Source organism: Crotalus tigris, unplaced genomic scaffold, assembly GCF_016545835.1.
Source record: "Crotalus tigris isolate CLP2741 ecotype Arizona unplaced genomic scaffold, ASM1654583v1 scf7180000017628.32516253702:7417878, whole genome shotgun sequence".
In the NCBI taxonomy this organism is placed as follows: domain Eukaryota; kingdom Metazoa; phylum Chordata; class Lepidosauria; order Squamata; family Viperidae; genus Crotalus; species Crotalus tigris.
This window is the reverse complement of record NW_024096523.1, coordinates 4512165-4522653: the sequence shown is the minus strand read 5'-3', so window position 1 is coordinate 4522653 and position 10489 is coordinate 4512165. Positions and strand designations below refer to the sequence as shown.

The 10489-nt window shown below is 41.9% G+C and overlaps 1 long non-coding RNA gene and 4 other non-coding genes across 9 annotated transcripts; all 5 read right to left on the bottom strand.

Moving 5' to 3' along the window:
• Positions 1-535: 535 nt before the first annotated feature.
• LOC120304117 lies at positions 536-9240 on the bottom strand. 5 transcript variants are annotated; one of them, XR_005555633.1, is made up of 7 exons: positions 6953-9240; positions 5958-6035; positions 4923-5074; positions 3875-3963; positions 3174-3380; positions 2930-3020; positions 536-1469 (listed from the first exon to the last, which is right to left on the bottom strand). It is a non-coding gene; the product is annotated as an uncharacterized LOC120304117 (long non-coding RNA). The 5 variants fall into 5 exon arrangements; XR_005555631.1 differs by having other exon boundaries at positions 2933-3020; positions 6953-9239; XR_005555632.1 differs by lacking the exon at positions 3174-3380 and having other exon boundaries at positions 2933-3020; positions 3872-3963; positions 6953-9229.
• Positions 2236-2439, bottom strand: LOC120304146. Its single transcript, XR_005555644.1, has one exon. It is a non-coding gene; the product is annotated as a small nucleolar RNA SNORA73 family (small nucleolar RNA).
• Positions 3182-3387, bottom strand: LOC120304150. Its single transcript, XR_005555648.1, has one exon. It is a non-coding gene; the product is annotated as a small nucleolar RNA SNORA73 family (small nucleolar RNA).
• LOC120304151 lies at positions 4120-4327 on the bottom strand. The gene has a single exon (XR_005555649.1). It is a non-coding gene; the product is annotated as a small nucleolar RNA SNORA73 family (small nucleolar RNA).
• Positions 5293-5498, bottom strand: LOC120304152. The gene has a single exon (XR_005555650.1). It is a non-coding gene; the product is annotated as a small nucleolar RNA SNORA73 family (small nucleolar RNA).
• Positions 9241-10489: the final 1249 nt, after the last annotated feature.

Sequence of the window (10489 nt, the reverse complement as noted above, 5' to 3'; positions counted from 1 at the left end):
AATCTTGTTTATAATTCTTTGCTGAAGAGTAGGCTAAAAATACAATTAATCAGATCCTATCACTTCCAAAAATTCACTTCCTCATTCTTAAAAAGATTGTGCACTTTGCTCACTGTTTTTACGGAGGAAGCATAAGAAGTTTCAGAGCACCTTTGAAGCAGCTGGATCAGGAAAGTTTCAAATGCTAAGTGGCAAGCCAGGAAAATATCAACTGAAGTATCCATTAATAGGTGAACTTCCAGCTTCTCTCAAAAAGCGAACTAAAGATTGCTAACTATAACATATGACACTTCGAGCAGTAATAGGCTATTTCAAATGGTGCCCCATCAGGTGGCAAAGATGCAGTTGATCAATTTTTGTTTTAACCTTGATTCAAATACTGCAAGTTGCTCAGAATGTACAGAAATGTACCATGTAAGTTGGGGTAATAAATTCTCAACTTTGGCCAAGTCAGTGATCATGATAAAACATGAAAGAACTATTGGTGTTAAAACGAATTATAGCTTAAGTAATCAATAACATGAAGACTTGCATATAAAATGAACGGTACTGGTCTTTAATACATACATTTCTTTGTAAATGTATAAAGGTTTACAAAGCCATAAACCAATGTTAAGAGGGGAAAACAAAAACACCCATCAAGTATCAGTAATATATAAAAAGAACTGACAAAGGAAGAGGAATTCAGGATTATGTTCCTCTTAACACTTTTTGTTCAGCTAAGATCCCCCCCCAGCCACGGCAGTCGCATCGAGCAGAATCTCCAAAATTTGGCTAAGCAGGGTTTGTTAAAGCACAGCTTGTCTGGATTCAAATTAGTAGGTTCATAGATGTCATGATGAGGGTGAAGGTTCGTTCTCTGAGCTCGTGGGTTGCTTTCCGAACATTTCGTTACCAGACTAGGTAACCTCTTCAGCAGTGTTTAGAGATCCCCTAAACTAGGGCTCTGCAACCTTGACAACTTTAAGACTTGTGGACTTCAGCTGAACTCCAAAAGTCTTGAAAGTTGTCAAGGTTGCAGAGCCCTGCCCTAATTGAACCTTCACCCTCATCCTACACCCAAGCTACAGATATTTGCCACTATTGCTTACATTATTTACAAAATAAAGTTCTCACAGCAAGCTAAGAAAAATCAAATAACTCAAGTTTGTACTGTTTAATCGCAGATGCAGTTTTGTTCTATAACCCGCACTATAATTGCTGCTGTAGTCTGCGCTGCATAAAAATTGATGATGTTATCCATTCAGCTGTGTCTAACTCTTGGCCATTCTATGGGCCAGGTCTCTCCTCAACTTCCAATCTTGCATTGCTTTGAGTTGTTCTGTGCTCTGGCTGGTTCATTACTGCCGGCCTTCTATCGGATGCAGCTTCATCTAACACTTTTATTTCTCCAAGCTTGTCCAAGTAGTTTCTCTTCCTCAGCAATACTGAGAACAATTCATGCTTTCAGTATTTTCTTTTAAAATAACCTGACAAGGAAAAGCAAACAAAAATGAGCATATTTTAAGAGTCTGGAACTAGATTTTTGATAGCTACAGATCTCAGTAATTCAATTCAGCAGAAAAATATCCATTAACTCAGGGGTTCCCAACCGGGGGTACAAGATGATATTCAAGGGGGGAGGGGTGCGAAAACTTGGGTTTAGAAGTTTCAAAATTATAGTGTACATGTTTAATTCGTTGCCATTCTTTCAAACTTTTGTAAGGGGTGCGAGAATACATCAGAAGCGTTCTAGGGGCACAGGTATAGAAAAGGTTGGGAACAGCTGCATTAACTAAAAGCAGGAATTTCATCTTAAAGGTCATGCAAAATATGATCCCAATTAACTAATACATTTATATAATTTTGTGGTCTATTGCTGTTTTCAGTAAATATTGTACTTCATCTAGAGTTGGTTGGACAACTTGAGACAACTTATAAATAAAATTCTAACATTTGTTTTCATTTTATGAAAACATGCAAGGAACTGTAAATTAGGTTCTCCAGTTCAAAATCCAGAAAGCCCATATTAAGAAAAAAAAAACATGAAGTGAAGCATAGAGTAAGAGTGTTCGACCTTGACAATTTTAAGAACGATGAATGTCAACTCCCAGAAACCCCAGAAACATTACCACTTGGCTACTTTTAAAACTTACAGACTTTTAACTCCTAGATTCTGGGACTTGAAGCCCACAAGTCTTAAAACATGGCCAAGGCTGGATATCCCAAGCATAGAACAAGGAAAGGAAGCAAGCAGAATGTCTCCTGCATGGTTTATCTCCTCTGTCACAGTCCAGAGACTCAGAGAAGCAGTAGGAATATGCAGGCTGCAGACCAGAGATCCAACTTGCTCTCCAACAGTGTGGAAGGGGACCGTATGTCATGGAGCCCGAAGGCCTACACTCCCATATGCCACATGGACAGAGCTGAGAGAGAAACCTCTCCAGGTGTCCCTGTTGGGGGAATACATCAGAGCCCACTGTCATTTCTCCAAGAGGGGGGCAATGGAGCAATATACAGATAGTCCTCGATTTACAACCATGTGTTTAATGACTGTTCAAAGTTATAACAGCAATGAAAAAAAATGATTCATGTCCTCAGTTACAACTGTTGCAGCATCCCTAAAGTCTTACCACAAAAATTCAGGTGCTTGGCAACCAGCATGCATTTATAATGGTTGCATTATCATGTGATCACCTTCTACAATCTTCCCAGCTGGCTTTGGACAAGCCAAGTCAATGAGAGGGGAAGTTGGATTCGTTTTAACCAGTGATTCTCTTAACAAACGTGGTCCCTTTGTGTCGTAAGTTGAGAACTGTCAGACTACCTGTATTCTGATCATAAGCAGAGGAAAAAAAGCTTTCACTAGACATCCTTGAAGACCACCACCCCTCAAATGCTGGTTACAATGTGAACGAGACACAGGATGAAAAAAAAAAAATCACACAACTACCTGGGGGGGGGGGTGTCCCAAAATATTTCTCCACACATTTCAAGAATGAGCTGCCATTGCCATCTTCCTGGTTGGGCTTTCAAGCCTGCTGAAATACAGAATCAGAAACACAAAATATGTTAACATCTTCAATCTGTGGCTCTTGCTACATTCCTGGTTGGGCTATAAAATTTGTGTCTCCTTCACGGTTTTTTGAAGATTCCATTTGAATATGCACAACTGACAGGCATTAAGGATGTACCGTAAGCAGAATGTCTCCTGCATGGTTTATCTCCTCTGTCACAGTCCAGAGACTCAGAGAAGCAGTAGGAATATGCAGGCTGCAGACCACGGAGATCCAACTTGCTCTCCAACAGTGTGGAAGGGGACCGTATGTCATGGAGCCCGAAGGCCTACACTCCCATACGCCACATGGACAGAACTGAGAGAGAAACCTCTTCAGGTGTCCCTGTTGGGGGAATACATCAGAGCCCACTGTCATTTCTCCAAGAGGGGGGCAATGGAGCAATATACAGAGTCCTCCATTTACAACCATGTGTTTAATGACTGTTCAAAGTTATAAGAGCAATGAAAAAGATGATTCATGTCCTCAGTTACAACTGTTGCAGCATCCCTAAAGTCGTATGACAAAAATTCAGGTGCTTGGCAACCAGCATGCTTTGAACAAGCCAAGTCAATGAGAGGGGAAGTTGGATTTGTTTAACCAGTGATTCTCTTAACAAATGTGGCCAAAAATAGAAGCAGGACGACTCATTTAAACTTATTTAGCAATAGAAATGCTGGTCCCTTTGTGTCATAAGTTGAGAACTAACCAGACGACCTGTATTCTGATCATAAGCAGAGGAAAAAAACTTTTACTAGACATCCTTGAAGACCACCACCCCTCAAATGCTGGTTACAATGTGAACGAGACACAGGAGAAAAAAAAAATCACACAACTACCTGGGGGGGGGAGGGTCTCAAAATAGTTCTCCCACACATTTCAAAAATGAGCTGCCACTGCCATCTTCCTGACTGGGCTTTCAAGCCTGCTGAAATACAGAATCAGAAACACAAAATATGTTAACATCTTCAATCTGTGGCTCTTGCTACATTCCTGGTTGAGCTATAAAGTCTGTGTCTCCTTCACGGTTTTTTGAAAGTTCCATCTGAATATGCAGAAATGACAGGCACTAAGGATGCAAGCAGAATGTCTCCTGCATGGTTTATCTCCTCTGTCACAGTCCAGAGACTCAGAGAAGCAATAGGAATATGCAGGCTGCAGACCACGGAGGTCCAACTTGCTTTCCAGCAGTGTGGAAAGGGACCGTATGTCATAGAGCCTGAAGGCCTACACTCCCATACGCCACATGGACAGAGCTGAGAGAGCACAACCTCTCCAGGTGTCCCCGCTGGATTATGTGAACCACAAATTGCTGCATTGCTGGAAGTGTGGCTAATCTTCATGATTTCACATAATTGTAGCTCAAGATAAAACTGAAAAGAAATAGGAGGCCAACAGTGTCTTAAAAAGTCACCTCTCCACCTAGAAATCAGCATTTTGGGAAGCCCCATGTGCTATTTCAAGTAGACATTTCCAACAAAAGCAACTTCAGTTACAGAACTTGCAAGAATCTAATAGGAGAAAAACATGGCACTGATCCAGATTGTTACATCAGAATTCCCAGCAAGAATAGCAAGGGATGATACAGTCAAATCTAAGGCACCGTAGATCATACCCTTTTTGGTTTTAAGTATTGGAGCAAGGATGTAGGTGTGCAAGCCTATGCCTATGTTGTAGGCTTGTTCCTGGTTAAAGTCTTTCAACACACCTGAAATAAAAGATCAGGCAATTCATGCTAGAGGCCTGCTATGACACTTAAGAAAACAATATAGAGCTAAAGTTCTATTGCTGAAAATGTATGTTAACAGTGACCTCTTGTTACCTATAGACCCCCAAGGGATGCCAAACTGCCTGTGTACATCTAAAAGAGCCCAGGAAAGCCCATACCTTCTGCTTTTGAACCAGATTATATTCACAGCATCAAACATTGTCCATGATCTGAAAATGGTCAGAATGGCAAATAGGGGGATGTTATCAAGTGCCATAGGATGGACAGGATGTTCCATCATTAGCAAAGTTCAACCAAACCTGAAGGCTGCCTGCATGGAAAAGAAAGCAGAGTGGGTGACAAAGGTTTAACTGCAACAGGTCTGTACTTTTCCCCCAATTTCTTTTATACCACCATTCTTCAAGGGAATTCCAACCAACACCTACCCCACAACCACATCAGAGTACATACACAAAATTCCAAGTATCCCAAAAGTAATGTAGCCAGACATGTTTGTGTTTGCTTGGAAAGCCATTTTTGCTTTATCAAGTATGTTTCCTGCATGGTTTATCTCCTCTGTCACAGCCCAAAGACTCAGAGAAGCAGTAGGAATATGCAGGCTGCGGACATGGAAGATCCAATTTGTTCTCCAACAGTGTGGAAGGGGACCATACGTCATAGGACAGAAGCCTACGCTCCCATACGCCACAGGGACAGAGATGAGAGAGTGCCATCTCTCCAGGTATCCTTGTTGGAACCAATCATGTTGAATACATCCCTACATTTACATGAATTTAATTAGAACTATGGGCAATTATTTATTCAAGGGAAGAATGCCCTTGCTCCTAAACTAAGGAAGATACATTTATCTTAATTAAGCTTTACAATCTGGATAACCTAAAAAATTTCCTATTTCTTCCCTTTTTAATGACTCAAAATACCTCAATATTACACATTTTAGGGATAACCATGGCTATACTGTAAAAAACAGAATTGTAATCAAGCAATATCTGTTAGAACGACTTAAATCTTGGTCTTCTTCCAATGCCTACATTAGTTAATCGAAACTATATTGCTGCTTAATTATTCATACACAAGTACATTAACTCTGAGCAAATCTAATTGAAATTTTTTTCAAAAAAATAAGCAGAATTGCTGAGTTTAAAAGCTGTGCATCAAAACTTAAAAAATAAAAAGGGAAAGTTTATTAATACCTTTGTGCTTCGAAGTGTTCATCTTTGAGTTAAGGGGCATTTTCAGGAGCATCAAACAGGAACCAATAAGGTTCTTGCCTGCAATAAAACTTACATTAGAAATGAATACAACTAGCATTGGTGCCAAGCAATGCACATAGTACTAGAAATGATTCTGGAAACAATGTCATAACACATTTAGATACAGCCATGCAGCTTTGGGAACTATAGTATATGCTTAAAATGTGCACACCTAGAGACAATTATAACTGATTCTATAAATAATGACTCAAAAAGTCACAATTCAACATAACCCATGATCCAGCCATGCACATGAATGCTTAACTACTAAAACTTCTGAGCACATTAAAGCTCAACTTCAAGCAAACTTTCAGAATAAAGGAACTATTCTCTTTATCAAGGAGGCACACGAGTGAAGAAAATAACCCAACTCACTTTAAGGTCACCATTAATTAATTAGGTAGATTACTGAAGCTTCAATAAACAGTAAACTTTCCCTATTCCCAACCCGACTGTATTTCGAATAATTCTTCACAGAACCTTCCTTTATTCCCTCTAAAAAGACTTAGAGCCAATTCAAATAAAATAAATATTCAACAGACAATCATCTATTTTGCATCACTTCTGCACGGGAAGGGGGGGGGAATATCTTTTAATAATAATTCGGGGATGGGCAGACAAAGGCTGAAGTGCATAAATCTGTGTAAGATTCACTTTGCCCTTTTTCAAAACACTCCTTTAAATTACCTTGATTAAAAATAAACGATTTCTCTTATAAGGTCAAGTCTTCTTTATGCAATTTCTAACGGCCACTGCAATTGTTGCTATTGATGCACTAATATCTAAAGCCGCCCAGAACCGCTATGGGTCGGGAGATAAAGTTAATAAATACATTAATAAATCTGAACGTGCAACACTAATTAATGTTTTTTGTTACTAAAACATCAAGTAAGCCACTGCCACAACCGCCCTATTTAGCCAGAGCTACCACTGACCTAGACTCACCACCTTCCACCACGTGCCAAAGAAAGAACGAAAACGCCCCGACGCTCCTATTTATAGTTCGCTGAGGATGCCGGGAAAAGCAAATATCGCATGCGCCGGAGAAATTCTACGGAAGGTGATCAATCGAAAGCCAATGAGATTCGATGGACTGTTTCACGCACCTCCTTCCACCACGTGCCAAAGAACGGGGGTGCCGGGCGCTTCCTGTACCGCACTGTCTGCCATCATCCCTGAGGTCTGGGAGCCGAGCGCTGGGTATGGATTTGAACCCAGGTACTGGCAGGGCCAGTAACTGCTCTACACAGTGGTGGACGCTGGACCGGTGGGTCTCTCACACCAACTGCTCCAGATGGCCTTCTGTAATGCCTGAGAGCGCACTGATTTGGCAGACGGGGCGGCCAAAACCACTAATATGGCGAGCGCCGACACCAGGTCGCTGTTATTAGCAGCAGATGATCTAATTCATTGCTTACCTGATTAGCTCTGATTAATTAATCCACTAAATTTAGTTTAATTAATATTTATTTATTTTAATTAATCACCTGATTAATAATGGTGTACTCAAATAATTAATGTTGCATATTGTCATCAGTAATCGTTCATGATGCTGGATGGTTGAATCAATTCTATTTAAAGGGGAATCTAGTGCCTCTGTGTTGGAGCTAGGCGATCAGCTGGCTTCCAGCCGAGGCGGCAAATTTGAAAAGGGACGAGTCTGTGCTGCCGCGTTTTCAAAATGGCGGCCCCAAGCTGATCCGAGAACAAAGGGGTCCTTGTGTCCGAGGCTCAGCTGGTGAGCCTCCCATGGATCTAAGGCTAGTTTCCCTGTTGCTGGATTTAATGATCTCTTGCTGCCTGGAAAACGGCAAGTTTAAACTTGCCAGGCTGCGCCGGCCCCGTGTCCAAAATGGCGGCCGCGCGCCGAAACCGGGAGCGCAGGGGAGTTCTTGGGTCTGAGGCTCAGCTGTGACCCTCTGTCCTTCCTCCTGTTCCCCTACAAGGTTAAACAATGAAAGAGAGATCCCTGGGGCTCGCAAGCTGTGCCGAACAACAAGCCCGCAGCGGTAGCTCAATTCACAGCTGATTTGCAGCCAGCGCTTGCTTGTCAGGTCCGCGACTGAGTAAACAAGAACTCTCCGTTTCTTGCGGGAACGTTGAGCCCACGATCCCTTGACTGATTTTTGTTTAGGAATTGTCCAAATAGCTGATGAATTGATTTTTTTTGTTTTAGCTAAAAGGGGGAAAGGCTAATTAATGGGCAATTGAGTCAGCACTGATCCCAGCGCTGAAAACGAGATGAAGAATCCACGAAGGGAAAAAGGAAATTTATACAACCTGCCCAGAAGTCTGATAAAGGAGCCAACACAATCGTGCCCTGATGGGCTGCACACTAAGTCGTGTCTGGGAAATGGAGGACACAGCAGGAGGCGTGGCTACTTTGTCAGACTTAGTCTAATTGGGCAGGAAGACGACCAAAACTCATTCGCGGATTCTCCGTCCTCATGCTGGAGAAAGCGCCGACGCTCATACTTATAGTTCGCTGAGGATGCCGGGAAAAGCAAATATCGCATGCGCCGGAGAAATCCTACGGAAGGTGATCAATTGAAAGCCAATGAGATTCGATGGACTGTTTCACGCAACCTTCGCTTCCGGTTCTCATGCGGCGCCTCAAGGCAGCGGGACAAAATATAATAGCCAAAGCCACCCAAGCAGGAGAGGCTTGCGTCCTCCTGCATCGGTTTTCATTCCTTGAAGCTGTCTTGTTTATTGCTTTATTGCTTGCCAGACGGAAAATGCCACTGCGCGCAATTGGAAACCGCACGTTTTCTACAAAGGACATCTCTTTGAGCAACAATACGCATGCGCGAAGTAGTGGCAGGGGATTATCCGGACGGGGATGAGCCCAAAATCTCGAAGATGAAACGAGATTCCCAGAGAAAACAAGGCGGAAACGCTGCGATTGCAAGCATGCCCCCTACTGACCAAAGGCTAGCAGCCCTCCTAACAAGAAAGGATGTTTCCCTCTAGTTTTTCTCAGATTTTCTATCGAATTGCTAGAAGAATATAATGTACTTTTTCTTGATTGTTTTAGAATGCAAGGGTCTATTTTTCAAACCTCAAAAATAAGGTTTTCCCCAATCTATCTTTGTATTGGACTATACTTCAATCTAGACACTAAGATGATTAGAACTATTAACCAGTGGGACAATCTGCCTCCAGAAGAGGTGAATGCTCCAACTCTGGAGTTTTAAAGAAGAGACTGGACAGACGTTTGTCTGAAATGGTATAAGGCAGGGGTCTTCAAACTTGGCCCTTTTATGACTTGTGGACTTCAACTCCCAGAATTCCTCAGCCAGCATACCCGACTCCTGGTATAAGGTTTCCTGCCTGAATGGGGGTTGGACTAGATGACCTCCAAGATCCCTTCCAACATTATTATTATTATCATCATCATCATCACTACACACCCTCTTTATGGAATTATCTGTTTTCCTTGTTACATTCTGGGAGGAGGCTTCGTAATATCCAAAGCAGAACATCCAGATTCAGTCATAGTTTCATTCTGTAGGACAAAAATGCACACACACACATCCCCGGGAAAAGCCCCATTTATAACAAAAGTCTTCCAAGACATAGAAAAGCCAAAGAAAATTGCTCAAGCAGCAAAAAATAAAAAGTAACACCATCTCTGTATTTTGTTTTGTTTTTTTCTCTCACTCGAAGCTATCAGATAAATAGCCTGCAGCAGACTGGCCTGGGCTTCAGTTTAAAGAAAAAGCAATAATGTTCCATCTGAGTGGCTCTAGTTGTTGCAAAAGCAAAAACAATGAATGCAGCCTGTTAATTTACAGAAATAGCTTTCCACGGGCTCTAGACCAGGGGTCTCCAACCGTGGCAACTTTAAGACTTGTGGACTAGACGGGCTAGAGATAAAGAGGTAAAATTAATTACATCTGTTTAACCAGCTTAAGTCAGAGAAGCTGACACGTTACACCCGTTAATAGCCTTCGTGAAACATGCCAGCCAAAGTCAAATAACAAATACACAAAGTTAAGCCTCCAGATTACAGAATGGTGTAAAACTGTATAAAAACTCATGTATTCAATAAATCAATTTGCCAGCTGACCTGGAATTCATTGCAGCTGTTACTAGTAGCATTGGCTTCCGAAACCAACCTTTCCGATATATATACACTTTTGAGAACAAACAAATAAATTTTATTTTTAATGTGTGCCAATGTGCCCATAGTAAAAATGACAATAAAGGTCTGTCTATCTGTTCACCTCTGTTTGTCTGTCTGTCTGTCTGTCTGTCTGTCTATCTCCTAGAAGTGGCTGAAAGTTTTAGTGTTAAGACAGTGGTTCTCAACCTTTTTAATGCCGCGACCCCCAACCGGTCGTAAGTCAAGGACTACCCAACCGGTCGTAAGTCGAGGACTTTCCCTGCCTGGGAGCGCCACACATGCATGATGCTGCCCCCTGCGCCAGCCAAGGCGTAGCTGGCAAATGGCAGAGACGGCGCAGGCC